The sequence below is a fragment of the Scyliorhinus canicula genome, chromosome 1 (genome assembly GCF_902713615.1).
Source record: "Scyliorhinus canicula chromosome 1, sScyCan1.1, whole genome shotgun sequence".
Lineage (NCBI taxonomy): Eukaryota > Metazoa > Chordata > Chondrichthyes > Carcharhiniformes > Scyliorhinidae > Scyliorhinus > Scyliorhinus canicula.
In genome coordinates, this window is record NC_052146.1 from 220116114 (window position 1) to 220142316 (window position 26203).

A 26203-nucleotide genomic window follows, 5' to 3' on the forward strand; every position below is an offset into this window, starting at 1 on the left:
CTTCTCCTTGTCGTAGGTGAGGTTGACGAGAGTGGCGGTGTGGAGAAATTTGGCACGGTTGGCATCGTGGTCCTGCTGATCATGGTCGCAGATGGTGACGTTGTCTAGTACGGAAAGGTGGCCCGCAAACCGTACCGGTCAACCATTCGGTCCATCTCCCTTTGGAAGACCGAGACTCCATTGGTGACGTCGAAAGGAACCCTGAGGAAGTGATAGAGATGACCGTCTGCCTCAAAGGCCGTATATGGACGGTCCGCTTTACAGATGGGGAGCTGGTGGTGGGCAGATTTGAGGTCTACCGTTGAGAAGACCCTGTACTGTGCAATCTGATTGACCATATCAGATATGCGTGGGAGGGCGTACGCGTCGAGCTGTAGGTACCGATTGATGGTTTGGCTGTAATCCACGACCATTCTGTGTTTCTCCTCAGTTTTAACTTGGGCTCTCCAGGGGCTGTTGCTGGCCTCGATGATGCCTTCCCGAAGCAGCCGCTGGACCTTGGACCTGATGAAGGTCCTGTCCTGGGTGCTGTACCATCTGCTCCTGGTGGCGACGGGTTTGCAATCCGGGGTTAGATTTGCGAAGAGGGAAGGTGGATCGACCTTCAGGGTCGCGAGGCCGCACACAGTAAGGGGTGGTAGGGGCCCACCGAGTTTCAGGGTTAGGCTCTAGAGGTCACACTGGAAGTCCAGGCCGAGTAGTAGGGCAGCACAGAGGTTAGGGAGGACGTAGAGGCGGAAGCCGTTGAATTCTATGCCCTGGACCGTACAGTACCCCCGGATCGCCACGGAATGGGATCCAGAGGCCAGGCAGATTATTTGAATGGCGGGGTGTACCGCGAGGGAGCAGCACCTTACCGTATTCGGGTGGATGAAGCTTTCGGTGCTCCCGGAGTCCAGCAGGCAAGAGGTCACGTGTCCGTCGATCTTAATGCTAGTCGATGCGGTGGCCAGGTTGTGTGGACGAGACTGGTCGATGGTCACTGAGGAGAGTCGTGGTTGGTTGTCGCTGGTGTCAGACGATGTGCTGCCTGGGGGGCATGAGTCCTGGAATGCTGGTGGTGCCCATGTGCCGTGGGAGAGAAAGATGGCGGAGCCTGAAGATCTTGGGGAGGACAAAATGGCGGCGCCCATGGGCCGCACGTGGCGGGGTTGAAAAAGATGGCGGCGCCCATGGGCTGCACGTGTTGTGCGGAGGGGAAGATGGCACTGGCCGCACTTGGTCTGAGGGGGAGAAAATGGTGGCGCCTACTGGCCGCACGTGGCACGGGGAGGTGATGATGGTGGCGCTCATTGTCCGTAAACGAGGGGGGTGGGGGCGATAGCGGCGACTGCACACCGCGGCGAAGTGCCCCTTCTTACCGTAAGCCTTACAAAGGGCAGCGCGGGCCGGGCAGCGTTAGCCAGGGTGTTTCTGCTGGCCGCAAAAGGAACATCGGGGACCCCCGGGGTTCACTGGCTGGCGCGTGGCGCAGATGTATTGGCTGGGTAAGGCTTCTGCTGGGGCGGACGTCTGTGGGGTCCACGATGAGTATGAGGGGTGGGCCACGTGGCTGGGGGTGTAGGCCTGAACAGGAGTCTTCTATGGACTCACCAGGGAGTTGAGAACGAGTGGTGAGCATGTGCCTGACGAAAAGCGTGTTCGTCTTCTGGGTGTAATTTTCTTTAAGTAGCGTCATGTCTTTGGCGTAGTTTGGCACATCCTGGATCAGCGGAAAGACGTTGGAGCGCAACCTCGAGTACAGTATCTGTATTTTATGAGCTTCCGGAACAGGGCTTGGCGCTGAGTTGATGTACGCCTCGAAACAAGCTAGCCAATGCTGAAAGTCCCTTTTGGCGTCGCTTGATTGGGGATCTAGCTGCAGGCGATCCGGCTTGATACAGAGGTCCATCTTCTGAAAATCTGAGAGCAATAAATTGATGCATGATCAATTGCACAAAGACGAGAGTTGAATACAACTGAGGCTTTATTGCTCTAAGATGTGTGGCCTCCCACAGCAGCTGGTGAAATGGCTGCTGCACGGAGGCCACACATAGAACATAGAACATAGAACGATACAGCGCAGTACAGGCCCTTCGGCCCTCGATGTGCACCGACATGGAAAAAATCTAAAGGCCATCTAACCTACACTATGCCCTTATCATCCATATGCTTATCCAATAAACTTTTAAATGCCCTCAATGTTGGCGAGTTCACTACTGTTGCAGGTAGGGCATTCCACGGCCTCACCACTCTTTGCGTAAAAAACCCACCTCTGACCTCTGTCCTATATCTATTACCCCTCAATTTAAGGCTATGTCCCCTCGTGCTAGCCACCTCCATCCGCAGGAGAAGGCTCTCGCTGTCCACCCTATCTAAACCTCTGATCATTTTGTATGCCTCTATTAAGTCACCTCTTAACCTTCTTCTCTCTAACGAAAACAACCTCAAGTCCATCAGCCTTTCCTCATAAGATTTTCCCTCCATACCAGGCAACATCCTGGTAAATCTCCTCTGCACCCGTTCCAAAGCTTCCACGTCCTTCCTATAATGAGGCGACCAGAACTGTACGCAATACTCCAAATGCGGCCGTACTAGAGTTTTGTACAACTGCAACATGACCTCATGGCTCCGGAACTCAATCCCTGTACCAATAAAGGCCAACACACCATAGGCCTTCTTCACAACCCTATCAACCTGGGTGGCAACTTTCAGGGATCTATGTACATGGACACCGAGATCCCTCTGCTCATCCACACTACCAAGAATTTTACCATTAGCCAAATATTCCGCATTTCTGTTATTCTTTCCAAAGTGAATCACCTCACACTTCTCCACATTAAACTCCATTTGCCACCTCTCAGCCCAGCTCTGCAGCTTATCTATGTCCCTCTGTAACCTGCAACATCCTTCCGCACTGTCTACAACTCCACCGACTTTAGTGTCGTCTGCAAATTTACTCACCCATCCTTCTGCGCCCTCCTCTAGGTCATTTATAAAAATGACAAACAGCAACGGCCCCAGAACAGATCCTTGTGGTACGCCACTCGTAACTGAACTCCATTCTGAACATTTCCCATCAACTACCACTCTCTGTCTTCTTTCAACTAGCCAATTTCTGATCCACATCTCTAAATCACCCTCAATCCCCAGCCTCCGTATTTTCTGCAATAGACGACCGTGGGGAACCTTATCAAACGCTTTACTGAAATCCATATACACCACATCAACTGCTCTACCCTCGTCTACCTGTTCAGTCACCTTCTCAAAGAACTCGATAAGGTTTGTGAGGCATGACCTACCCTTCACAAAACCATGCTGACTGTCCCTAATCATATTATTCCTATCTAGATGATTATAAATTGTATCTTTTATAATCCTCTCCAAGACTTTACCCACCACAGACGTTAGGCTCACCGGCCTATAGTTACCGGGGTTATCTCTACTCCCCTTCTTGAACAAAGGGACCACATTTGCTATCCTCCAGTCCTCTGGCACTATTCCTGTAGCCAATGATGACCTAAAAATCAAAGCCAAAGGCTCAGCAATCTCTTCCCTGGCTTCCCAGAGAATCCTAGGATAAATCCCATCTGGCCCCGGGGACTTATCTATTTTCACCTTGTCCAGAATTGCCAACACTTCTTCCCTACGCACCTCAATGCCATCTATTCTAATAGCCTGGGTCTCAGCATTCTCCTCCACAATATTATCTTTTTCTTGAGTGAATACTGACGAAAAGTATTCATTTAGTATCTCGCTTATCTCCTCAGCCTCCACACACAACTTCCCACCACTGTCCTTGACTGGCCCTACTCTTACCCTAGTCATTCTTTTATTCCTGACATACCTATAGAAAGCTTTTGGGTTATTTATACATATTTATACTCCGCCTACTGGGCGGAGCCAGCAGGCAGGGACTACTGTCGTACCTGCAGTACAAGTCCTACCATACATCACCTAATATAGGTGCAACAGTGGTTTACCACAATGTCATCCTTCATCACTTTAAGTTCCCTGGTTAAGAACGTCTTCTATCCATCTGCTGGCGGGCGGGGTGGGGGGCTCACTTTCTGGGTCGTTAGTCTCCTTCTCTCGGGGATGGCCGGGGACCCCTTGCCTCGGGGTCCGCTGACCCGCTCGCTCGCCGTTCCTGCCTATTCCCGCAATTCTTGGTGTCCCTGTGGCCTCTCGAGCTGCTGTTTCCTGGCATTTCTGTCGTCTATGTTACCGTTGAGGGTGAGGGGATGTTTAAGTCCGATTTTGCGGGCTAAATTCGGTCGAACGTGCCCATTTTGTTGGTCTTTTGTAGGAGAGCCACCTGATGTGCGATTACTCAGCACTTCCCCGTCACCGGAAATCCCGGCTGTCACCTTTAAGTAACGTTCCCCAATTCATCATAGCCAACTTGCTCCACGTTATTGTTACTAATTTGAAATGCCCAGTCTACATGCAGATTAAAATCACTTGTATTTACAGAAACGTTAACTCTGTTTTTCTCTCCGCAGATGCTGTCAGGCCTGCTGAGTTTATCCAGCACTTTTTCTGTTTTTATTTCTGCCAACAATTATGTTTACCCCAGGTGAGTTCGCAGGTGAATGAGAAACATCCATGAATCTGCCAGGTAAGTTTTTAAAATATTTAAATCCCCAATTAATTCAGGATTTAACCCTAATCCTCGCTCTATTGGCATCAGGCCAGGGAGTGGCTCGAGGGCCTAGGGAGGGAACATGGGTTTTCTGAGCTGTGAAAAACTCGCAGGGGTCATCCAGTCAGTAACACAGCAGGTTATTGGTGAATCTAGAATGGCTGTGAAGCCATTAAAGGGAAAAACTAAGGCCTGGATTTTCATTACGATGGAGAAGCACTCCATTGCGTTAAAAATGGCAGAAGTGTGTGAATGGGGGCCGTTTGCATTTGGCATATGCGTGTTACATTAAGGCAGTTGGCCATTTATATGAGCAGTTGCCTCCCCTGAAAACAGATTTTTTTTTTAAAGTCTTCTTATTGGTGTTTTTCAATTTTTTACACAAATACACACAAAACAGTCAAAAGCAGAAAGACAGCTAGAGGTGCCAATATTCAACAAATACGGTCTAGAACAGCATTCATCCCTACGTCAGGTGCAACAAGACCGGATGGATCAGGGACAAAATCCCCAACGGGGTCCCCCCATCTACAAAAGACTCATCTGCTCCTGAACAGGATACAGGCAACATCATCACACCCATAGCTGGAAAGAGAATGATGTGGAGATGCCGGCGTTGGACTGGGGTGAGCACCGTAAGAAGTCATACAACACCAGGTTAAAGTCATGCGTGCGGAACTTAGCTATAAGTTTTTGCTCGGCAATTCTGCGTTGTCGCATGTCCTGAAGACCGCCTTCGAGAACGCTTACCCGGAGATCAGAGGCTGAATGCCCTTGACTGCTGAAGTGTTCCCCGACTGGAAGGGAACATTCCTGCCTGGTGATTGTCGCATGATGCCCGTTCATTCGTTGTCGCAGTGTCTCGCACTGCGTGAGTGCAGCCTCAACAGGGATCTTGGATTCATGTCGCATTACATCCACCCCCCACCATCAGGCCTGGACTTGCAAAATCCTACCAACTGTTCGGGCTTGAGACAATTTACACCTCTTTAACCTGTGATTATCCCTCTCCCTGGATCTGTAATGATTTGATTACCTGCAAATGCCTACATTCCAAGCATTGTCCAGCATCTCTGACTTTGTCTATATAAATGTTTCTGGAACATACCTCGCCATTCACCTGAGGAAGGAGCTGCGCTCCGAAAGCTCGTGTTTGAATCAAACCTGTTGGACTTTAATCTGGTGTTGTAAGACTTCTTACTGTAAAAAGAGAATGACAGAGGTAGAAAATAATAGCCGAGTAGTTATCACTGCTTCCTCACGCCAGGGACCCAGCTTCAATTCCAGCCTTGGGTGACTGTGTGGAGTTTACACGCTCTCCCCGTGTCTGTTTGAGTTTCTTCCAGGTGCTCTGGTTTCCTCCACAGTCCAAAGATGTGCAGATTAGGTGGATTGGCCATTCTTAATGCTTAATTGCCATTAGTGTCCGACGGTTAGGTAGTGTTACAAGGATAAGGCCGGGAAGTGGCCCTAGGGCCTAGGTAGGGAACTCTTTCAGAGGGTCAGTGCAGACTCAATGGACCAAATGGCCTCCTTCTGCACTGTAGGGATTCTATGAGAACCCCAGTACTAAGGGGAGTTTGGCTAACTCTTACAGCGCAATTTGCACTCTCCTCCAGACCCTAACTGGAACAGGCAGGCACTCTCACATTCGAGATGGCAACAGACAAAGAACAATTCAAAGAGAGGGTTTGGCACAACCATGTCAACAATCCATGGTCTCCCACAGAGAGAGTACAAAGAGAGCAAGAACAAGAACCAAGAGAGACCAAGCCAAGAAACAAACCTACAACCCCAATATCTCACACCAGGACCACGGACAAAACAGAATACCAAACTGTCAACATTGACACCGCCTCAATAGGGCAGAGGGCAACCTCGGGGTCAAGACCAAAGAATTAAGAGGAAAATAGCCTGGTCCCAGTCATAAAGACGGGGGAAAGCCCACATCAGGTCAGGAAGGCTATCAGAGCGCCCCAAACTGGCGGGCGCCCTGGGAGGGATAGCTGACCTGCCCTCCAGGAAAGGTGGGACTCACCAAATACTTCCCTGGACCATCGGGAGCAGTGCCGTTGTCAGTGGTGACAACTCCAACCCACGACATGAGCCCACTGCCATCCTTACCTACAAAGCCCCCGCCTCCCTATTCCATCCCTCAGCCTTCTCTGCATTCACCGCCCAATAATAGTACACCAGATTCGGGAGGCCCAACCACCCCAACTGCTGTCCCCTCTGCAGCACCACTTTCTTTATCCTGGCAACCTTCCCCGCCCACACAAATGAAGAGATCAGCCTGTCCACCCCCTTGAAAAACACCTGAGGCAAAAGACCAGCAGGCATTGGAACAAAAACAAAAACCGCAGTGAAATGTTCATCTTCACTACCTGTACACAGCCTGCCAAGGACAGAGGAAGATTATCCCACCTCGACAAGTCAGCCTTCAAACTGAGGGCAGCACGGTAGCACAGTGGTTAGTACCGTTGCTTCACAGCCCCAGGATCCCAGATTCGATTCCCAGCTTGGGTCACTGTCTGTGTGGAGTCTGCACGTTCTCCCCATGTCTTTTTTAAAAATAAATTTAGAGTACACAATTTTTTTTTCCAATTAAGGGCCAATTTAGCATGGCCAATCCACTTAGCCTGCACATCTTTGGGTTGTGGGGGTGAAACCCACGCAAACACGGGGAGAATGTGCAAACTCCACACGGACAGTGACCCAGAGCCGGGATCGAACCTGGGACCTCGGCACCGTGAGGCAGCAGTACTACCTAATGCACCACCGTTCTGCCCTTGTCCTACCCCTGTCTGCGTGGGTTTCCTCCGGGTGCTCCGGTTTCTTTCCACAGTTCCAAGATGTGCAGGTTAGATGGATTGGCCATGCTAAATTGCCCTCAGTGTCCAAAAAAGGTGGAGTAGGGTTACAGGGATAGGTGGAGGTGTGGGCTTGGGTAGGTTGCTCTTTCCAAAGGCTGGTGCAGACTTAAAGGGCCAAATGTCCTCCTTCTGCACTGTAAATTCTACGTTCTATGATTCACCCTCCCCACTAAGTTAGAGAAATTCAACTTCCAAAGACCTGGCCAGTCCCAGGCTACCTGCACCCAAGATACCTAAAGTGAGATGATGCCAGGCAGAATGGCAGCTCCCTCTCACCCCAGCCCTGGAGCGGAAACCACAAAATACTCACTTTTCCCCAAATTCAGTTTATACTCAGAGAACGTCCCAAATCCTTGTAGCAAGCCCATTATGTCCACCACGGAGGAACCAGGCTCTGAAATATATAACACGTCATCCGCATGCAAGGACAACCAATGCTCCAACCCCCTCATTATCCCTTCCACAACTCCGATCTCCTCAACGCAATGGCCAAGGGCTCTATAGCCAATGCAACCAGAACGGGGGCTATGGGGCAACCCTGCCTCATTCTCCGGTGCAATGAAAAACACCCTGAAATCATATAATTTGTGCGTACACACACCATCGTCTCCTTGTACAGCAACTGCACCATGCCATAAACTTCGGCCCAAACCCAAATTTCTCCAACACCACCATCAAATAACTCAACTCCACCCGATCAAAGGCCTTCTCTGCATCTAATGCCACCATTACCTCCAACTTCTTCCCCTCTGCCGGAGAAAGCACCACATTCAGCAGCCGCCTCACATTCGATGACAACTGTCTGCCCTTAATGAACCCCGTGTGATCCTCCCCAATCACCTTGAGAGGCATACTTCCAATCTTAATGCCAGCACCTTTACCAATATCTTTTTTTATTAATTTAGAGTACCCAATTCATTTCTTTTTCCAATTAAGGGGGAATTTAGCGTGGCCAATCCACCTACCCTGCACATCTTTGGGTTGTGGGGGTGAGCAGCAACGAGATGGAGGCCTGTCCCATCGTGTCGGCAAGTCGCCCTGACCATTGCATCCTTGAACATTTCCAGATTGTCCTTAGATCTCTTGTAAAGTTCAACCGGGAACCCATCTGGCCCAGCCGCCTTCCCCGCCTGCCATGATGGGGGGAGGGAACAGCCTGGCTGGTTCAGGCAGTCCCTATCCCTCGCGGCCAACATCCGGAGCAGGATCATACCAGACCAGAGGTTGGAAGGCAACCTTAACCCAAGGCCTCAAAGACAGGATCAAATGTGCTCCAACGAATCTAAGCCACGTGCCCTCCGGATCAAGATTCCTGAAACATGGCAACTAGTTCTCAAACGTGGCTGCTGGGAATCTCTGCACCATCTTGCTGGAAACACCAGAGTCAGCAGGGCTCCACATAAGTTCCCCCTTATCCTTGTCCACATACCTCAGGAAGGCCGATGGGCCATGCAACAGGACCCCAACTGTTCGGAGTCAGGCCTCCGTCAGTAACAATACTTTCTCCATTGCAGGAACCTCCACATGTGCCACCCCCATCAGGACACCTTGCAACTCCTGAAGATAAAATCAAATTACTGCGGCTGCTGGAATCTGAAACAAAAACAGAAAATACTGGACAATATCAGCAGGTCTGACAGCATCTGTGGAGAGAAAATGGAGCCAGCTTTGCAAGTCTGGATGAAGCTGCTTTGACAAACAGTCATCCAGACTCACATTAGCTCCCCTTTCTCTCCGCAGATACTGTCAGACCTGCTGAGATTGTCTTTGTCGTAACTCCTGAAACTGGGTTCTACATCTTGCATCGTGGAGTCAAGCCATACAGATGGATTAGCTTCATCGCTGGCAGCCATTATCTGACAGAGAACCCAATGGGCTGGATTCTCTGTTTGGGAGACTAAGTCCTCACACCGGCGTGAAAACGGTGGTGTTTTACGCCAGGAAATCTGGGGCAAAACAGCCACCGATTTCCCGTTTTGCTGGGGGTTAGCGGGGAGGCAGCATAGAGCTCCCAGCTCTAGCTGCTGATAAGACCCGCAGCATTTCTGAGTCCGTGGCTGTGCATGCACACAGCGGCGGCCTGCAGCGGCCGCACCATGCTTCATGGTGGACTCAGCCCACGGATCCGGACCGCAAAAATAGTACCCCTCTTTGGCTGCTCGTGCGCATCAGACTGTCCCCCACAGTGCCCCCAGCCCCGATTGAAGCCCCCCCCCCACCTTGCCTTCGGATCGGCCCTCCCCCGACTGTGGCGGCACTGGACTGAATCCACAGCCCCAAGCTGAGTTCACGACGGATGAGACCATGAGAGTCCCGCGCCGTCGGGAACTCGGCTGGTTGGGGATGGAGCATCGTGGTGCAGGCCTCAGGAAATGGCCTGAGGCCGTGGATACATGGCATGGCGGACTTCGAGAGTACGCCGTTTTTCAGGTGGGCAGAGAATCTGAAAACAGGCACCGCCCCCGATTTCGGTGTCAAAACGCATTCTCTGCCCCGTTGCCGAATGCGATTTCGGTGTCGGGGATCGGAGAATCCAGCCCCATACCTTTAGGGTGATAATCCTCTCCAAAGTAGCTGAGCCGCCAAAGACAGAGCCCCATCTTAACTTCTTCCAACTGCCACGAATCAACGAGGATTAAAGCCTTTCAACTGTACTCAGTAAAGCTGAAACACTGACCAACAATTCCTGGTGCAGTACACTAACCATGTAAACCAAGAAAAGACAAAAAAAAAATGTGCACAAGTATAAAAATAAAGATTTAGGAATGAGCAGAGCTGGAGCTCATGAAAATGCAGCTGCTCCAACGCTCACATCTCATGACCCCCGCAAGTCACATTTTGGTCGTCCATCAGTGTGAAATGTGAAGTGTGGTGTGTAAGAGCAGACCTGAACATCATGCATTTCCTTGGAAAGCCAGGGTAAGGTTCTGGCATTGTTACTAATTTGATTTGCCCAATCTATACCATTGCAGTGTTAATGTAAGCCTACTTGTGACAATAAGGATTATTTAAAATGTTATTTATATGCAGATTAAAGTTACCCATAAATACAGATGTTCCTTTATTGCATGTGTTTCTAATTTCTTGTTTAATGCCATTCTTAACATCACCACAACAGTTTTGGGGTCTATATACAATCCCCAGTAATGTTTTTGGCCCTTGGTGTTTCTCAGCTCTACCCATACAGATTCCACATCATTGGAGCTAATGGGTGCGATCTTCCCAAAAGGGGACAAAGTTCCCACGTGAGCACGTTCAGCTGCGTGTTTCCCGGCACTCGTAGTACTGAGGAACACAAGGCTATTGAATGCGACTCATGTTGAATAAGGCGCCTGATCGGGGAGTGCATGGCCAAGACTGCACATAGCTCCGTTTCTTTACAATGGGGAGCTCCGCTCGCCGGAACTCCCCGTTGTAGCGAAAGATCGGGACCCCATTTTAAAATGTTGTTCCGTTCCTCGAGGGACCCAAAAGAATGCCCCCCCCCCCCCCCCCCCAGCCCAAACGCAATATAGCAGGGTCCCAAAGCCGCAGGTACCTCGGGAATCTGCATATTAGAGTAAGGCTTACTGCCTCGTTCTTATATGCAGATTTGCTTAAAAGTGATCCCACCCATTGTGGGCAGGATTCACCTTGCAACGTCTCACAAGATTGTATTAAATCTCGCGAGGCATTGAGAGACGGGTAGAAATTGGGAACGGGGATTCCCGGCTTTCAACAGCCACGCTACACCGCGGCGAGTGACCTTTCCGGCGCAGCGTGGCCGGGCCAGAGGATCGCGCCTAATATCTTTCTCCATTATTCAGTTAATTTCCTCTTTAATCAGCAATACAACACTTTGTTTTTGTCTGTAATTCCTAAATACTGGGACCCTGGAGCTGTGAAGCAACATTGCTACCCACTGTGCTACCGTGCAGCCCACATCTATTTGCATGATTAATTCGTCCACCTTATAGCGATATATATTCTGATGGCCAACCTCTTGCCAAACTAATTTGAACAAATTAGCATTGAAAAACTGCCTGCATTGACATTGTCCCTGGCAATGTTGAGGTGCAACCTAATGGGCTTCAATAGCTCCTACCTCCCTAGAACAGATCCCAGTTCCTTGAGTATCTAATGTTCTCTCTCCTGTACCATTTATCTGGCCACTCATTCTACTTTTTATTTCTATACTTACTGATGCTACGTCGCTGATAGCAGTAAAGTCGCAATAGGCTGCTTTCCTCTTTGAGGTGATTTCTTCTTCCTCCCTCTTCGCCAGCCTCCACCGTCCACCTTGTATAGCTGAATCTGCAGGAGAACAATCACCCTCACCAGTTTAAGAAATTAATATTGCATAGAGAGCAAAATGCACTCCGGTCCTCTTTCTCAGTCTGTCAATCACCTTTCTACCTTCATGCGGTTAAGCTACAAGGTGACCACCTTGAGAAAATGCAATCCAGACAGTGCTCAGTCTGATGGATAAACTGCAATAATGCCAGTTGCTACTCAAGTTCCAAAGCTTGGAGCATGTGTTATTCCAGCAGATGGCACTTCCGGCACATGTGATTGTTATGACCTTTCCTCACCTGGAACAGGATGTGAATTCCATAGAACTGAGTTGTCCTGTCATGTCTCTATTTATTACAATATTAATTAACCTAGCGTTAGATTTAAAGGAAAAGCACTTGAAAACTACTAGAGGTAAAAAGAAAACAGCCAACAGCTTATTCCCTCTTTGCACTAAATTCCCAGTTGTACCAACTTAGTGACCTGTTAATGATGCACTCAGTTCTGTGCTCCCAACTACACATGGAAAACTTCGTTTGGAGGAGCTCATGAAATATAAAAATGATGAACCAAGGATTTGCTTTTGCCATTTTGGTGATGTAGGTTCTTCAGTCTCGCCTGCTGACCAGACAGTGAACGGATGAACCTTGTGGATTTCTGCTCTAAGTATAAATTCTCATTAACTGTGAGGCAGCTTCCAGTGCTCAGAAGTGTTGGAGATCTATCTGATTCTGTTTAATCAGGCTGAACACTGGGAACTTTGACTTGCAGAACGATTACTATGTGGTTTGCTCACAGACACAATTTGTGGGAACGTATTCGTCCCATCGTGAACATTGGAAAAAGCCCTTTGTCACTGAATGAAATGAAAATGAAAATCACTTATTGTCACAAGTAGGCTTCAAATGAAGTTACTGTGGAAAAAACCCTAGTCACCACATTCCGGCACCTGTTCAGGGAGGCTGGCACAGGAATCGAACCGTGCTGCTGGCCTGCCTTAGAATGTGGGTGGCATTATATCCGGAACCATATTCTGTAGTGTTGGACAAAATCTGAAGGGGGAGTATTGGGTAAAATTCTTGCTTTGTGTTGTTTTAATTCTCATCAAAGTAAAAAATATTAAGTTTTATACAAGAAAAACTTAAACTTACATTCTGCCGAATTTCAGGGCAAAACATCCTCCATATTAGTCATAGTCTGTGTACCGGGAATTCTCTGATCTTTTGCCTCTTGTATCTACTCTCTTGCTTTGCAGCCATACCTTCAGCAATGTAGGGCTCACAAATTGGCTCATTAAACTCCTCAACCTCAGTCCTTTAAGGCTTTCCTTAAAACCCACTTCTCTGACCACAATTTTGGTTTTTCCTCCTAAATGCTTCTTTCATTAGTTAGACATAGGACTTTGGTGCCTATTTTTAAATTACATCTCTGTGAAACACTCCGGCCATTTTTCTACATTTAGCTGCTATATAAATGCAAAACATAGTTGTTGAATGGAATACTAACAATAGGTGTCAAAATATTTTGACTGCAGTAAAGCACCATTCTTGAAACCTCCACCAGGAAAATGCAGGAACTTAGAAATGTGCCAAGTGATGTGGAAACAAGAAAATTTGAATTGAGGGTTTTAAGATCTTTCTCCCAAAGAAATATGTGGCATAGTTGAAAGAAGCAATTCTGCACTCAGTTTCAATTTTTACAAAATTACATTGACTGTTTTCTTTATTGATAAAGAAAATCAATGATTTTTACGACACACCAAAACGACATAGAATAAATTGTCTTATGAAAAGACTGGAGACTATTACCCAGAATACACAGAGGAAAAGAGACGGGATGGTATCCCTTGGGTATGAGTTCAGTGCTGCGATTCTCCACTGCACCATGTGCTCAGGATACCTGATGAGCATTCTCTTTGTAAGTAGTCCTCTTTACCCCTTGCTTTTCAAGAAGTAGCATTGAGAAATATCAAGGTTAATTTAATTTCAATGCCACTTATTTTTCTGTTGTTGAATGCTTTTGTATTTCTAACCTTCCTGCAGATTCTTAGTCAGTGTTTGTCAGTGCTACAGTCGCAAGATACTCTCTAAGGAATGTAGACTCTTTTATAATTAACTAGCTTTTAATAAGGTGTTCAGGAGTGCTGTCAAGACATTTGTTCATCCTGTCCTATTGTTTTTTAAATGGTTTCCAAGTTACTTTTATTTCCATATTTCTTGAACAATTGTCTATCTTCTCATCCTTAAAGGTGCCCTTGTTTAGCTGAGTTGTTTTCCTGAAGGTAACAGGTGATATGAACAACGAGTAGGCCCAAGGGATTGGCTGACGCATTGAAATCCTTGACTCTGATTGGTAGAATGGGCCTTTGGGAGACTTGTTCTCACTCAGTTTAATTTAATTATGTTGTCTGATTGTGAGATGGTGGACAGTAAGCAAGACAGCATATTGACCACAAGGACTTTATCTTTGCTTTAACATACTTTGGGGCTCAATAAAACCTCCCGTTTTGTGTCTGTGGCAACTCCCATGTGAATGTATAATGTCAAAACAATGCTGAATAGGAATCGTGATGTGGTAAGGATCAGGAAGAATCCTTAGAGAAATTGTGCTGTTGAAATCAAAACATTCCCACTAAAGAAGTTCATGCTTTAACATGGAAAGAAAATGTATTGGAGTTATATTGAGTTTCTATATTCTGTTAATAATTACCAATCATATTACTTTTAAATCGTTCTTTCCATAGGAGACTAATTTACTTGAATAAACCAGGTAACAGGTAGGTCTGAGGGAATTATTAACATCAAACTAAATAATTGGCCCAGATTTTCCATGGGTGTTGGGACTGAGACTTCACTTGCTGTTGACACAATCTTCCCACAGGTGGACTGCTTAAGGGCAGCAAGAAGCTCCTAACCATGCCAACCCAATCACCTCTAAAGCTTCAACACCTCACCGGGAGAGGCCGAAGCACTTACTTGCCTTGGACTGGTTTTAAGCTGGAATCTGGGGCGGGATCCTCCCATCGGGCGGCTAAGTCCCGAGGCCGGGGTAAAACCGGTAGTGTTTTACTCTGGCGTCGGCGCCCATTCCAGGACCCCATTCTGCGGCCCACAGAGGGCTAGCACGGCGCTGGAGCGGCTCCAGCTGCCGATCCCTGCGTGTACCTGGCGCCGTGGGATCTGCGCATGCGCAGTTGGCCTGGCGCCAACTAACGCATGCGCAGTGGCCTTCTTCCCCGTGCCAAATGCGCAGGGTTACAGAAGCCGGCATGGAGGAAAGGAGGCCCTCCAACAGAGAGGCCGGCCCGCCGATCGGTGGGCCCCGATCGTGGCCCAGGCTACTATGGAGCCCACTGGGGTCCGACACCCCCCCCACCCCCCCCACCCCCCCCACCCCCCGGACCCTTCAAGGCTGAGGTCCTACCGGCTCAGAGGTTGTTAGAACTCTGCCGGCGAGACTCTGCTTTTTGTTGATGGCCGCCTGGCCAGAGAATTGGCACGCCGGCCCGGGCTGGAGAGTCGGCGCATACCCTGACTGGTGGCACGCCGACCATGCTGGCCCCAGTGGCGCCGGTCGCGTCCCGGCATCGGGGCGGTGTGGCGCGATTGCCGCAACCCGCCGGCGATTCTCGACCTGACGGGGGGTCAGAGAATTCCACCCTTCATGCCTTAAAAACACATTTCACTTAACCCGCGAATTGTAAAAGATTCTGGTTTCAGAGGTGATTAAGTTACTTGTAATTTGTAACAGATTACTTTTACAATTCACAGGTTAAGTGAAATGTGTTTTTAAGGCATCAGATACCAGCTAAAAACCAGTCCAAGGAAAGAATGGCCCATAATTTGACAATTTCAGGGCTGATGTGAGGAGAGTGGCAAAGAAGACATTGGACCGGAGATCGTAGTTGATGTCTAAATTGGGATTGGAATTGGGAACCATAGTCACACTGGGTTTGAACTGGTTTATACAGGGTCAGCAAAACTTCTTGGCTTTTTTGCTCTAAACCTCTACTTTTATAAAGCCCCTTGAAAGCTCAGGTTTCAGTGTGATACCGTTTACAACCATGGCTTTGTCAGACAATTATGCATAACTTTTTTATAATTCATATTATGCAACCAGTTCCAATTTTTTTAACTTGGCCCTACAATATCCGGACATCAAAATCCAAAAGACTTGAACTGCATGAACACTGCAAATAACAATTCCATAAATAAAGGAGATTATCTTGAACTAACTGTGACATATACCATTGCCACATGACTCTTGGTTTCATTTGCAAGTTTAAAAACAGAAAAATCTTCCAGTAAATTAGTAAATTGTTCCCGTTAATGGTATGGAGATTAGCTTTAATTGGAGATTATTGGTTTCTCGGTTCTCGCCGACAGGTCAGGCCGGTTAGATCACAAACCGGTGGAGGCGTGGGCTTAAGTAGGGTGCTCTTTCAAGCACGGTAGCGCAGTGGTTAGCACTGTTGTCACACGGTGCTGAGGCTCTGGGTTTGATCCCGGACCAATTCACCCACAATAGTGTAGTTTCTATCCACACACACTGGGCTTTGTTAACAGAATAATTACACTTTGCATTGAGTGATAAATATTTTCTCTTTTTAAATTGAAACTAACGCAAATGCCCAGCATGGAGATGCCACAAATTCTGAAAATCCAAAATATTATTGGAAATTTCTGGAAATAATGAACAGGCCGGGCAGCTTCTCCGGTAAGAAAGACAGAAGGCGTGATTCTCCAGCCTTGTTACGCTCTCACTCAAGCGAAACGAACCTGGTGAATATCAGGAGAGGCCGAAAATAAGAACTGCGCTAGGCAGCAAACAGTTTGCGATGCAACCGGCCCGTTCTTAGTGTGGTGAATGTGATTCACACTATATATCGTTGCCAATATCACTCCATGTATATATGTTCACTATCCACCATTGTAAGTGCAGTTGCACTATCCGACCACCAGGGGGAGTCGCTCTGGGAATACACGAGTGTTTGTACTGGGCTCCTCCCTTGGCTCCGCCCAGGACTCCTCCCCCTGGGACCGATGTATAAAGATCAGTGCCTTAGAGCCAGGCTGCCAAGTCATCTGGAGTTCAACGACGAATAGGCTGGCTCTGTTGTAAGTGTATTAAAGCCTCTGTTCAGATCCAACTACACGTGTTCGCTGAATTGATGGTTCCATCACTTAGAATCATAGAATTTACAATGCAGAAGGAGGCCATTCAGCCCATCGAGTCTGTGGGGGTGTGACCCACGCAGGCACGGGGAGAATGTGCAAACTCCACACGGACAGTGACCCGGGTCCGGAATCAAACCCGGAGTCTCAGCACCGTGTGGCAACAGTGCTAACCACTGTGCTACCGTGCTTGAAAGAGCACCCTACTTAAGCCCACGCCTCCACCGGATTGTGATCTAACCGGCCTGACCCGTTGGCGAGAACCGAGAAACCAATAATCTCCAATTAAAGCTAATCTCCATACCATTAACGGGAACAATCCTCTATGTAATGGCTTCCTGTGATCGAACCTCTTCTCCAGCAAGCGATCACATGGGCGCCAATTAGTACTCCATTTTAAAAACGTGAAGCTGGCGGAATGGGTGTTATGGGGATTTGAGGAGGTGATTAGTCATTTTCAGTCCTGGGCAGTGAGGCTGGGGGCCCTGGGGTTGCTGCCCCAGTGCTCGGGGGAAATGGGGCTGGTTTGGGAGAGCCCCTGGGGAGATGGCTTCGGCCATGGGGAGGGGGAGGGCCGCCCCTAGGCCAGTGGGGGATTGGTGTCTCAATGCCCACGGAACCACCATGCCACCCTCTGGATTATGCGTCCCCATAACCGGGCAAACTCCAGCTCCTGCTTGTCTGTCTCACTGACCATCCATAACTCCCACTGCCCGCAGCAACCTCCAGTCACACAACTGAAGGTTATCGATAATAGAGAATTGGCATTCGTAGTAAAGTGAACACTTCACAGCTCCCAAGTGGACTCCTGTGGGTTGGCATGCTATGTCGCAGGTGGGACATTTTGTCCAGCATCCCAATTAGACCATGAGGCCTGTGCACTTTGTCTGAATACTGGAGGCCTCAACACCACAGACTCAGCAGGCTACAGACAAACACCCAGGGCCTGGGCCCTGTGGCCCCCCCTGGGGGCATTCCCGTGACCAGAGGGAGGGTGTGTGCACCGTAGAGGGAAGCAGCACCCGGTCCAGGTTACCAGTGGTTGTCTGGCCTCGTTAGTTGTGAGAGCACTTGACAACTGCAGGTTGTATTTACTGCCTGCTTCTGTTGGTAGCTGCAAATGCCTGGAGGCTGCTGTTTCCTTCCTTTTCTGTAGCTGGAAAGAAGAATAATCTTCTCTAAGATACCTGGGTTCTGGAACACTGGGCTCAGGGGCTGCATAAATCCAGAAGGCAATCCGGTTTGAAACAAGAAGACGCTACGGGACCTGGTGCGCAACATTGATCCAAATGGGCCACTTGCTAACACCCTTGAAGAAATGCTTTTGCAGATTGCTGATGCTTTTATTGCTGGTGTGGTGAGTGCTGCGTGTAACTGGCACATCACCACGGGTTAAACATACTGGAAGTCAAGGATGTTCAACTGCACCTTAGCACAAATGGAATATGTGGATGCCAGGATTTGGTTCCGAAGAGATCAGGCCATGTCGGGGGCCTGAACAGCTGCAGCTCCTGGATGGAGCATGGCTCTGATATGTGGAACAAATAACACATTGATGGATAGATCAGATTTGTTTCTGCGAGGGGTGACCAATTCAATATTACTCAAGTGCATTCTCATGAGTGTGGTGAATGTGATTCACACTATATATAGTTGCCAATATCACTCCATGTATATATGTTCACTATCCACCATTGTAAGTGCAGTTGCATTATCCGACCTCCAGGGGGAGTCGCTCTGGGAGTACGCGAGAGTATGTACTGGGCTCCCCCCTTGGCTCCGCCCAGGACTCCTCCCCCTGGGACCGATGTATAAAGATCAGTGCCTTAGAGCCAGCCTGCCAGTTCACCTGAAGTTCAATGACGAATAGGCTGGCTCTGCTGTAAGTGTATTAAAGCCTCTGTTCAGATCCAACTACACGTGTTCGCTGAATTGATGGTTCGGGCTACTGAAACTTTAGCTGAATTTGCACGCGAGTTGAACAATCTCTCAAATGACTGCAATTACCAGGCCGTAACCGCGGCCGAACATAGGGAGCTTGCTATGCGGGATGTTTTTGTAGCGGGCCTTCGATCTAGCTATGTACGCCAGAGACTATTAGAAAATGGGGCCCAGGGCTTAGAGACTACCATAGAGGCTGCTATCACAATGGAAGTTTCCTTCCGCAGCCTCAACTCGTTTCCCGCGGACCCCGCTAACCCCGTATGGGCCCCCGACCTGAGGACCCCCCAAGCCTGTGCCGCAAGGCCCCCCAGCTATCGCGCTGCCACAGCCGGCCGCCCTACTGTCCCAGTCGACTACTCAAACTACCCAGCTGCTCCAGCTAATTACTCAGCTCCCCCAGCCAGCTACTCAGCTCGCCAAAGCAGTTATTCAACTGCTCCAGCCTGCCACTATTCAGCTCCCCAAACCAGTTATTCAACTGCTCCAGCCTGCCACTTCTGTGGACAAAGCCAGCACCTGGGGCAGCACTGCTCAGCCCGATCCGCGACCTACAGCAGCTGCGGGAATAAAGGCCACTCTGCTAAAGTGTGCCTCGGCAGAAGGGCCCCAGCCCTCAACACCCCAACAGTCCAAAAACATCGCCCTCAGCACCAGCAGGCCCGCGGGGCCCAAAACGCTGCGGCCTATGCTCAGGCTCCCGCCATGTGCGATCCATGGGGGCCGCCATCTTGGCAAACCTCCTTCATCACCACCCTCCACGTGCGATCCACGGGCCCTAGATGCATCCCCAGACTCAAACAGCTCATCGGAGGAGTACGACCTCCCCGGGCAGTCACCACATGGCCCGCAACTCAGTGCAGTGTTCCTGCATCAAGCTCGCCAGAACGCAGCGGCATCTACTCGACAGGACGCTCGATTAGAAGAATTCGACTTCCCCGGGCACCCACCACGCGGCCCGCAACTCAACACGGTCACCCTCGACCAATCTCGCCCCAAGCATCTGAGAAATTCGATGACGGAGGTCCAGATCAACGGGTACAACACGTCGTGCCTCTTCGACTCCGGGAGCACAGAGAGCTTCATACACCCAGAGCTGGTAAGACGCTGTTCCCTCCCTATTTATCCCATCAACCAAACTATCGCCCTCGCTTCGGGCTCCCATTCCATCCAGATCCAAGACCGTACTACAGCAACGCTAACGATTCGAGGTGCTAGCTATTCCAAATTTAAACTGTATGTCTTGCCCGACCTCTGCGCGCCACTCCTCTTAGGCTTGGATTTCCAATGTAATCTCAAGAGTCTCACCCTCAGCTTCGGCGGGCCCCTGCCCCCACTCACTATCTGTAGCCTCGCCATGCTGCGCATCGCCCCCCTCCTCTCTTCGCCAACCTCACCCCGGATTGCAAACCGGTAGCCACCCGCAGCAGGCGGTACAGCCTGCAGGATAAGGTATTTATCAGAACGGAGGTCCGAAGGCTGCTCAGTGAGGGGATCATAAAATTGATGGAACCATCAATTCAGTGAACACGTGTAGTTGGATCTGAACAGAGGCTTTAATACACTTACAACAGAGCCAGCCTATTCGTCGTTAAACTTCAGGTGAACTGGCAAGCTGGCTCTAAGGCACTGATCTTTATACATCGGTCCCAGGGGGAGGAGTCCTGGGTGGAGCCAAGGGAGGAGCCCAGTACAAATTCTCGCGTACTCCCAGAGCGACTCCCCTTGGTGGTCGGATAGTGCAACTGCACTTACAATGGTGGATAGTGAACATATATACACGGAGTTATATTGGCAACTATATACAGCATTGATCTGACAACGGGTAGATAACGAACATATATACATGGAGTGATATTGGCAACTATATATAGTGTGAATCACATTCACCACAATGGGTACACGTGCCATGTCTCAGACGATGATTATTGCATCGCATTTCAATCAAACTTTGAAGCTTGAATGGTTGCCTGTATTCGATTCCTGAACCGCTCTGGTGGCGCACTGCAGTACAACCCCAGAGAGTACTACTTTGTGATGTTCTGCCATGCCCTCCACAATCTGGCATAGCAGCAAGGCGACTTACTGGAGGAGGAGGAGGAGAGGACAAGTGGCCTCATCGGAGGAGGAGGGGATGGTGCACGAGTCCGGGGAGGAGCCGAAGGATGGAGGACACGTGGCGGCATGGTTCAGCATGCCTGGAGGACCAAGGAGGCCCTGAATATTGCCTGAATCTCATAGGATGAGGGTTTGTCCACCAGCTCCCCCACTCCACCCTATTCCCTCTTTTCCCCTCCCATTCCCTGATCCTACCCCCCCCCCCCACCCCACTATTCCCCCTCCCAAGTACCTGTTCCACCCTCAAAGAGTCTGTGTAATACCACCTGAGGGTAATGGAGCTGTGTTGGCACTGTCAGTGGGTCAATATGCAAGGCAGAAGAATGATGATAACGCGCTGTGAGATAAGCTCTGGTACACCAAGTCTGACTTCTGTCTTTCTGCTCACACGCCCTCACAACCATCCTCTCAACAGAGTCTGCATTGGGGGAATTTGATCTTAGACCACTGTGCCCGGAAGGTGGGGGTGGAGAGAGTGGAGGACAACAGGGGGTGAGGGCGCAGGCTGGCCCTCTGTGAAGAATAACATGAGAGGCTTTACATGTATTAGCTGTGACATGATTTGATTGTGAACATTTGACGTTTCCATTCCCCCCAGCTACAGATAGTGACCACCCCCTGCCTGTGCCCTCCAGTGCCCACTCAGGGATCCTCAATATTCTTGATCATCTGTAGTCTACTGTTACGTCCAGGTGTGTTCCCACAATGCACATCAGAGATGGAGGCAGTCTGCTGCTTTCTGCACCCTGTGGCCTTTGATGCCCTTGACGGATGTCCTCTGGAGGGCCTGGAGCCGGAGGGCCCTGGCCGACTTACTGTTATCACTTGCATCGCCATGCCACCCTGTTCTGCCTGCTGCCCATGAGATGCGCTAGTGTAAGGAAGAGGAGATTCGGAAGAACTGGACATTGCTGTTGTCTTCTTGGTGGCAGGCCTCAGGCTGGCCTCCAGCGCTTCCTCCTCCCAGATGGTGCTGTAGGGCCTTGGGGCGCTCCATGTGATGGAGGGGCAGTTGGCATGAGCTCCAGATGCCTCTGTACCATCTGGCTCTGCCAGTCCTGAAGCTTCCCCGTTGTCTGCACCATGTTATCGGCGCTCTGCGATAGTCCTCAGTGTCTGGGCCATGCTCTAGAGTGCCTCGGCAATATCCACCTGCATCTGAGACCCGTCCGTCAGCGACTGGGACATGATGTTGAGGCCCTCAGCCATGGTCATCACAGATTGAGCCATGCCTTTGATTCCACCAATCAAGACGTTGACTTTGTGCTGCAGGCAATCCACTGGGGTTGCCACCTAGCAGAGTTGGCCTCGGTTCCACATATTGTTGACATCATCTACTGCATCCGTAGCCTTTAGGATTCCTCCAATTGGCTATGCACTCCCTGGAATATTGCTGACATCCCCTCCTGAATTTCATGGTCGTGTTCTAGTAGCTGAATCAGCTCTGGGATAACCTTGTCCAGAGGCTCAGCATCTGACTGGGACCCAGCTGGGTCCTGAGATCCAGTGGACCTCTGAAAATAGACTTATCAGTGATAGGCAGCATGGTTTTGTCCAGGGAAGGTCATGTCTTACAAATCTAATAGAATTCTTTTGAGGAAGTGACAAAGTTAATTGATGAGGGAAGGGCTGTAGGTGTCATATACATGGACTTCAGTAAGGCATTTGATAAAGTTTCCCATGGCAGGTTGGTGGAAAAAGCGAAGTTGTATGGGGTTCAGGGTGTACTGGCGAGATGGATAAAGAACTGACTGGGCAACAGGAGACAGAGTAGTGGTGGAAGGGAGTGTCTCAAAATGGAGAAAGGTGACTAGTGGTGTTCCACACGGATCCGTGCTCGGGCCACTGTTTGTGATATACATAAATGATCTGGAGGAAGGTATAGGTGGTCTGATTAGCAAGTTTGCAGGTGATACTAAGATTGGTGGAGTTGCAGATAGCGAAGGGGACCGTCAGAGAATACAGCAAAATGTAGATGGATTGGAGAGTTGGGCAGAGAAATGGCAGATGGAGTTCAATCCAGGTAAATGCAAGGTGATGCATTTTGGAAGATCCAATTCAAGATCGGACTATATGGTCAATGGAAGAGTCCTGGGGAAAATTGATGTACAGAGAGATCTGGGAGTTCAGGTCCATTGTACCTTGAAGGTGGCAACACAGGTCGATAGAGTGGTCAAGAAGGCACACAGCATGCTTGCCTTCATCGGACGGGGTATTGAGTACAAGAGTTGGCAGGTCATGTTACAGTTGTATAGGACTTTGGTTAGGCCACATTTGGAATACTGCGTGCAGTTCTGGTCGCCACACTACCATAAGGATGTGAATGCTTTAGAGAGGGTGCAGAGGAGGTTCACCAGGAGTGCCTGGTATGGAGGGTGCTAGCTATGAAGAAATGTTGAGTAGATTAGGATTGTTTTTGTTGGAAAGACGGAAGTTGAGGGGGGCCTGATTGAGGTCTACAAAATTATGAGAGGTATGGACAGGGTGGATAGCAACAAGCTTTTTCCAAGAGTGGGGGTGTGAATTACAAGGGGTCACGATTTCAAGGTGAGAGGGGGAAAGTTTACGGGAGATGTGCGTGGAAAGTTTTTTACGCAGAGGGTGGTGGGTGCCTTGAACGCTTTGCCAGCAGAGGTGGTAGAGGCGGGCACGATAGCATAATTTAAGAGGCATCTAGACAGATATATGAATGGGTGGGGAACAGAGGGAAATAGATCCTTGGAAAATAGGCGACAGGTTTAGATAAAGGATCTGGATCGGCGCAGGCTGGGAGGGCCGAAGGGCCTGTTCCTGTGCTGTAATGTTCTTTGTTCTTTGACTGCTGTCTGCCTTGGATGTTCCTGCCTCCATAATGCCATAAGATATAGGAGCAGAATTAGGCCATTTGGTCCATCGAGTCTGCTTCGCCATCAAATCATGGCTGAAATGTTCCTCATCCCCATTCTCCTGCCTTCTCCCCATTATCCCTGCTCTCCATATTAATCAAGAAATCCCCTTATTAATCACGATCACTAGATTTGTGCTTGTGATGCTATTGCTTACAGGGCCACAGACCAAGATCTCGATGGTGAAATCAGACAGAATAGTTCTTTGTTAGCGCATCAGAAATAGGAGCAGGCAATTTAGTCTCTCAAGCCTGCTCCACTGTTCATTATGATTTTGGCTGATCTCCACCATCCTGCCCGTTATCCATAACCCTTCAACCCATTACCAAGGCCAATAGCTGTGAGGCTAGAGGCTGCTCACAATCAAAGGCAGTCAAAGTGACCTTCAGCATATAACCAAGAACAGGCTCTGTCCTCAAAGTGTGTGGTAAGACAGAAAGGCACCTGTTGTAGTTGCCTCATGTTCTGGGTATCCACGATATTTAAAGGTGGTTGAAGGCCCCACAGACAAGAAGCCTCTTAATCCCCACTCCCCCAGATCAGGAGCAACTCCTGGAACACTTATCCCGACGACCGAACCCAAACCTGCTGAGGGTTCCTCCCTCCTAGCACTGGGACAGCAGCCGCAGTGCCCTTGAGCTGCACGCCTGAAAATGGAAATGGCTACTTACCTCCTCAACAGCCAGTACGCTAGTACGAAATGATGCCCACTTAATTCTTGCTGCAGCACTGGTTAATTCCCGGGAGGCTGTTGCATTCAACTTCAATCTCGCTAATGAATTGGAATTTGGTACTAGTTGGGAAACGCACGCCAGAACTCGTCATTGGGAGTGGGCCAGTTGGTGGGCCTTTCCCGCTGTTTAACCAGCGCGCCCAGATCTGCGCTGGTTAAATCATTCCCAAAGTTTGAGATTCAAGAAACGAAATAAATAAAGCCACAAGATTCCACAGGTTTTCAACAAACAAACATAAACATTACCAAAGATCTGAAAGATAAAACAATTTACAATGGGCGTGATCTAACCAAAGACAATATAGAGTCCGTGCTGGGCGGGATTAGCAGGGTCATTCCCAGCGCTTGTAGCAGTGGAAAATCCCTGCTATCCAAAGGCACTTTGTTTATTTTTAGTGTCCCAATGGGGAATGGCCCTCGAGGGCGCATTCAGTATCATTTCCTGCATGAAGAAACTCCGGTGAGTGGAGTTCCCTCATGCAGGAAAAGATCGGGACGACGTTTAAAAATGGCAGTGCCAATGCTGGGCTGGCACCTGAGTGGCACTGCCAGCCTGGCAGTGCCAAGGTGCCCGGGTGGCACCAGGAGTGCCAGGGTGCCACCTTGCCCAAATGCCGACCACCTGTGGTCTCCGATCGCCTGGGATACCCCCAGAGGTACCGTTCCACCTGGTCTCTATTGTGGGAAATGCTGCAAGCAGCCTGCCTCCATCGAACAGTTCCATGTATGACCATACCTTGGAACTGTAAGTAGCTAAAGCCAAACGTAAAGGGTTCATGTTTAATTATACCAATCTCAAGATCGCCTCATCAATGAGATATCACAGTAATGGGATACCACAGCCCATTATTACAACATTGTGTCAGAAGTGAGATTGGTGACAGTACTATGGTGATTAACGGCAGCAGCTAAATGTATGAGCCCAGACCATTAGCCCAGTCCACAAGACAAGGTTAGGAAAATACAAAACTTGGCAAAGCCTGAGAGACACAGTTCATGAGATGGTGAGCAAAAATTAGAGTAAAGACGCTGTGAGTGCAATAATTGCACTGAGTGTTGGATCTGGTGAGAAAAGCTGTGTGAAACTCGCCGACTTCACAGGTGCCTTTTCTTGCCTGATTAAACAGCACTCTGTGCAATTTCAATGCTGGCATGGATCACACAGCCAGCTGGAGGGGTGGGGCCTAAACACGCCAGCAAAGCCGCGATTCTCTGATTGGGACGCCCTATAAAAAAAGGGCACCTTGTTCTCAAAGTTAAATTTAAGGGGGAAAAGTCTGTCCAGTCTGTATAGTTGATTTGCTGGGAAGTATGGTTGTTTCCCGGGGTGTTTATTTGCTGTAACCTGCTTTGATACATGTTTGTAATAAAATACATTATTAAAAAAAGTTAAATTTAAGGTGTCCCCCCCCCCCCCCCCCCCCCCCCCCGGCCACCCTCCACCATAATGCCAGTATCGGGAGAGACATGTAGAGGCTGTTCAAACTCCACAGTGACCCAGGGCCGGAATCAAACCTGGGACCTCGGCGCCGGGAGGCAACAGTGTTAACCACTAATCCACTGTGCCGCCCAACGACTCTGTT

At 49.3% G+C, this 26203-nt stretch overlaps 1 protein-coding gene across 2 annotated transcripts in view; it reads left to right on the forward strand.

The window, feature by feature from the left end:
- Nucleotides 1-26203, forward strand: part of sytl3 (synaptotagmin-like 3) — a 205372-nt gene that overhangs the window by 50265 nt on the left and 128904 nt on the right. Inside the window, exon 1 of one of the 2 annotated variants that reach the window (XM_038808083.1) lies at nt 4526-4600. The exons of the other annotated variant lie outside the window; for it this stretch is intronic. The gene's annotated coding sequence lies outside the window, so the exon portion shown is untranslated. Of the gene's footprint in view, nt 1-4525; nt 4601-26203 lie in introns of those variants that run through there. 2 annotated transcript variants of the gene reach the window in all.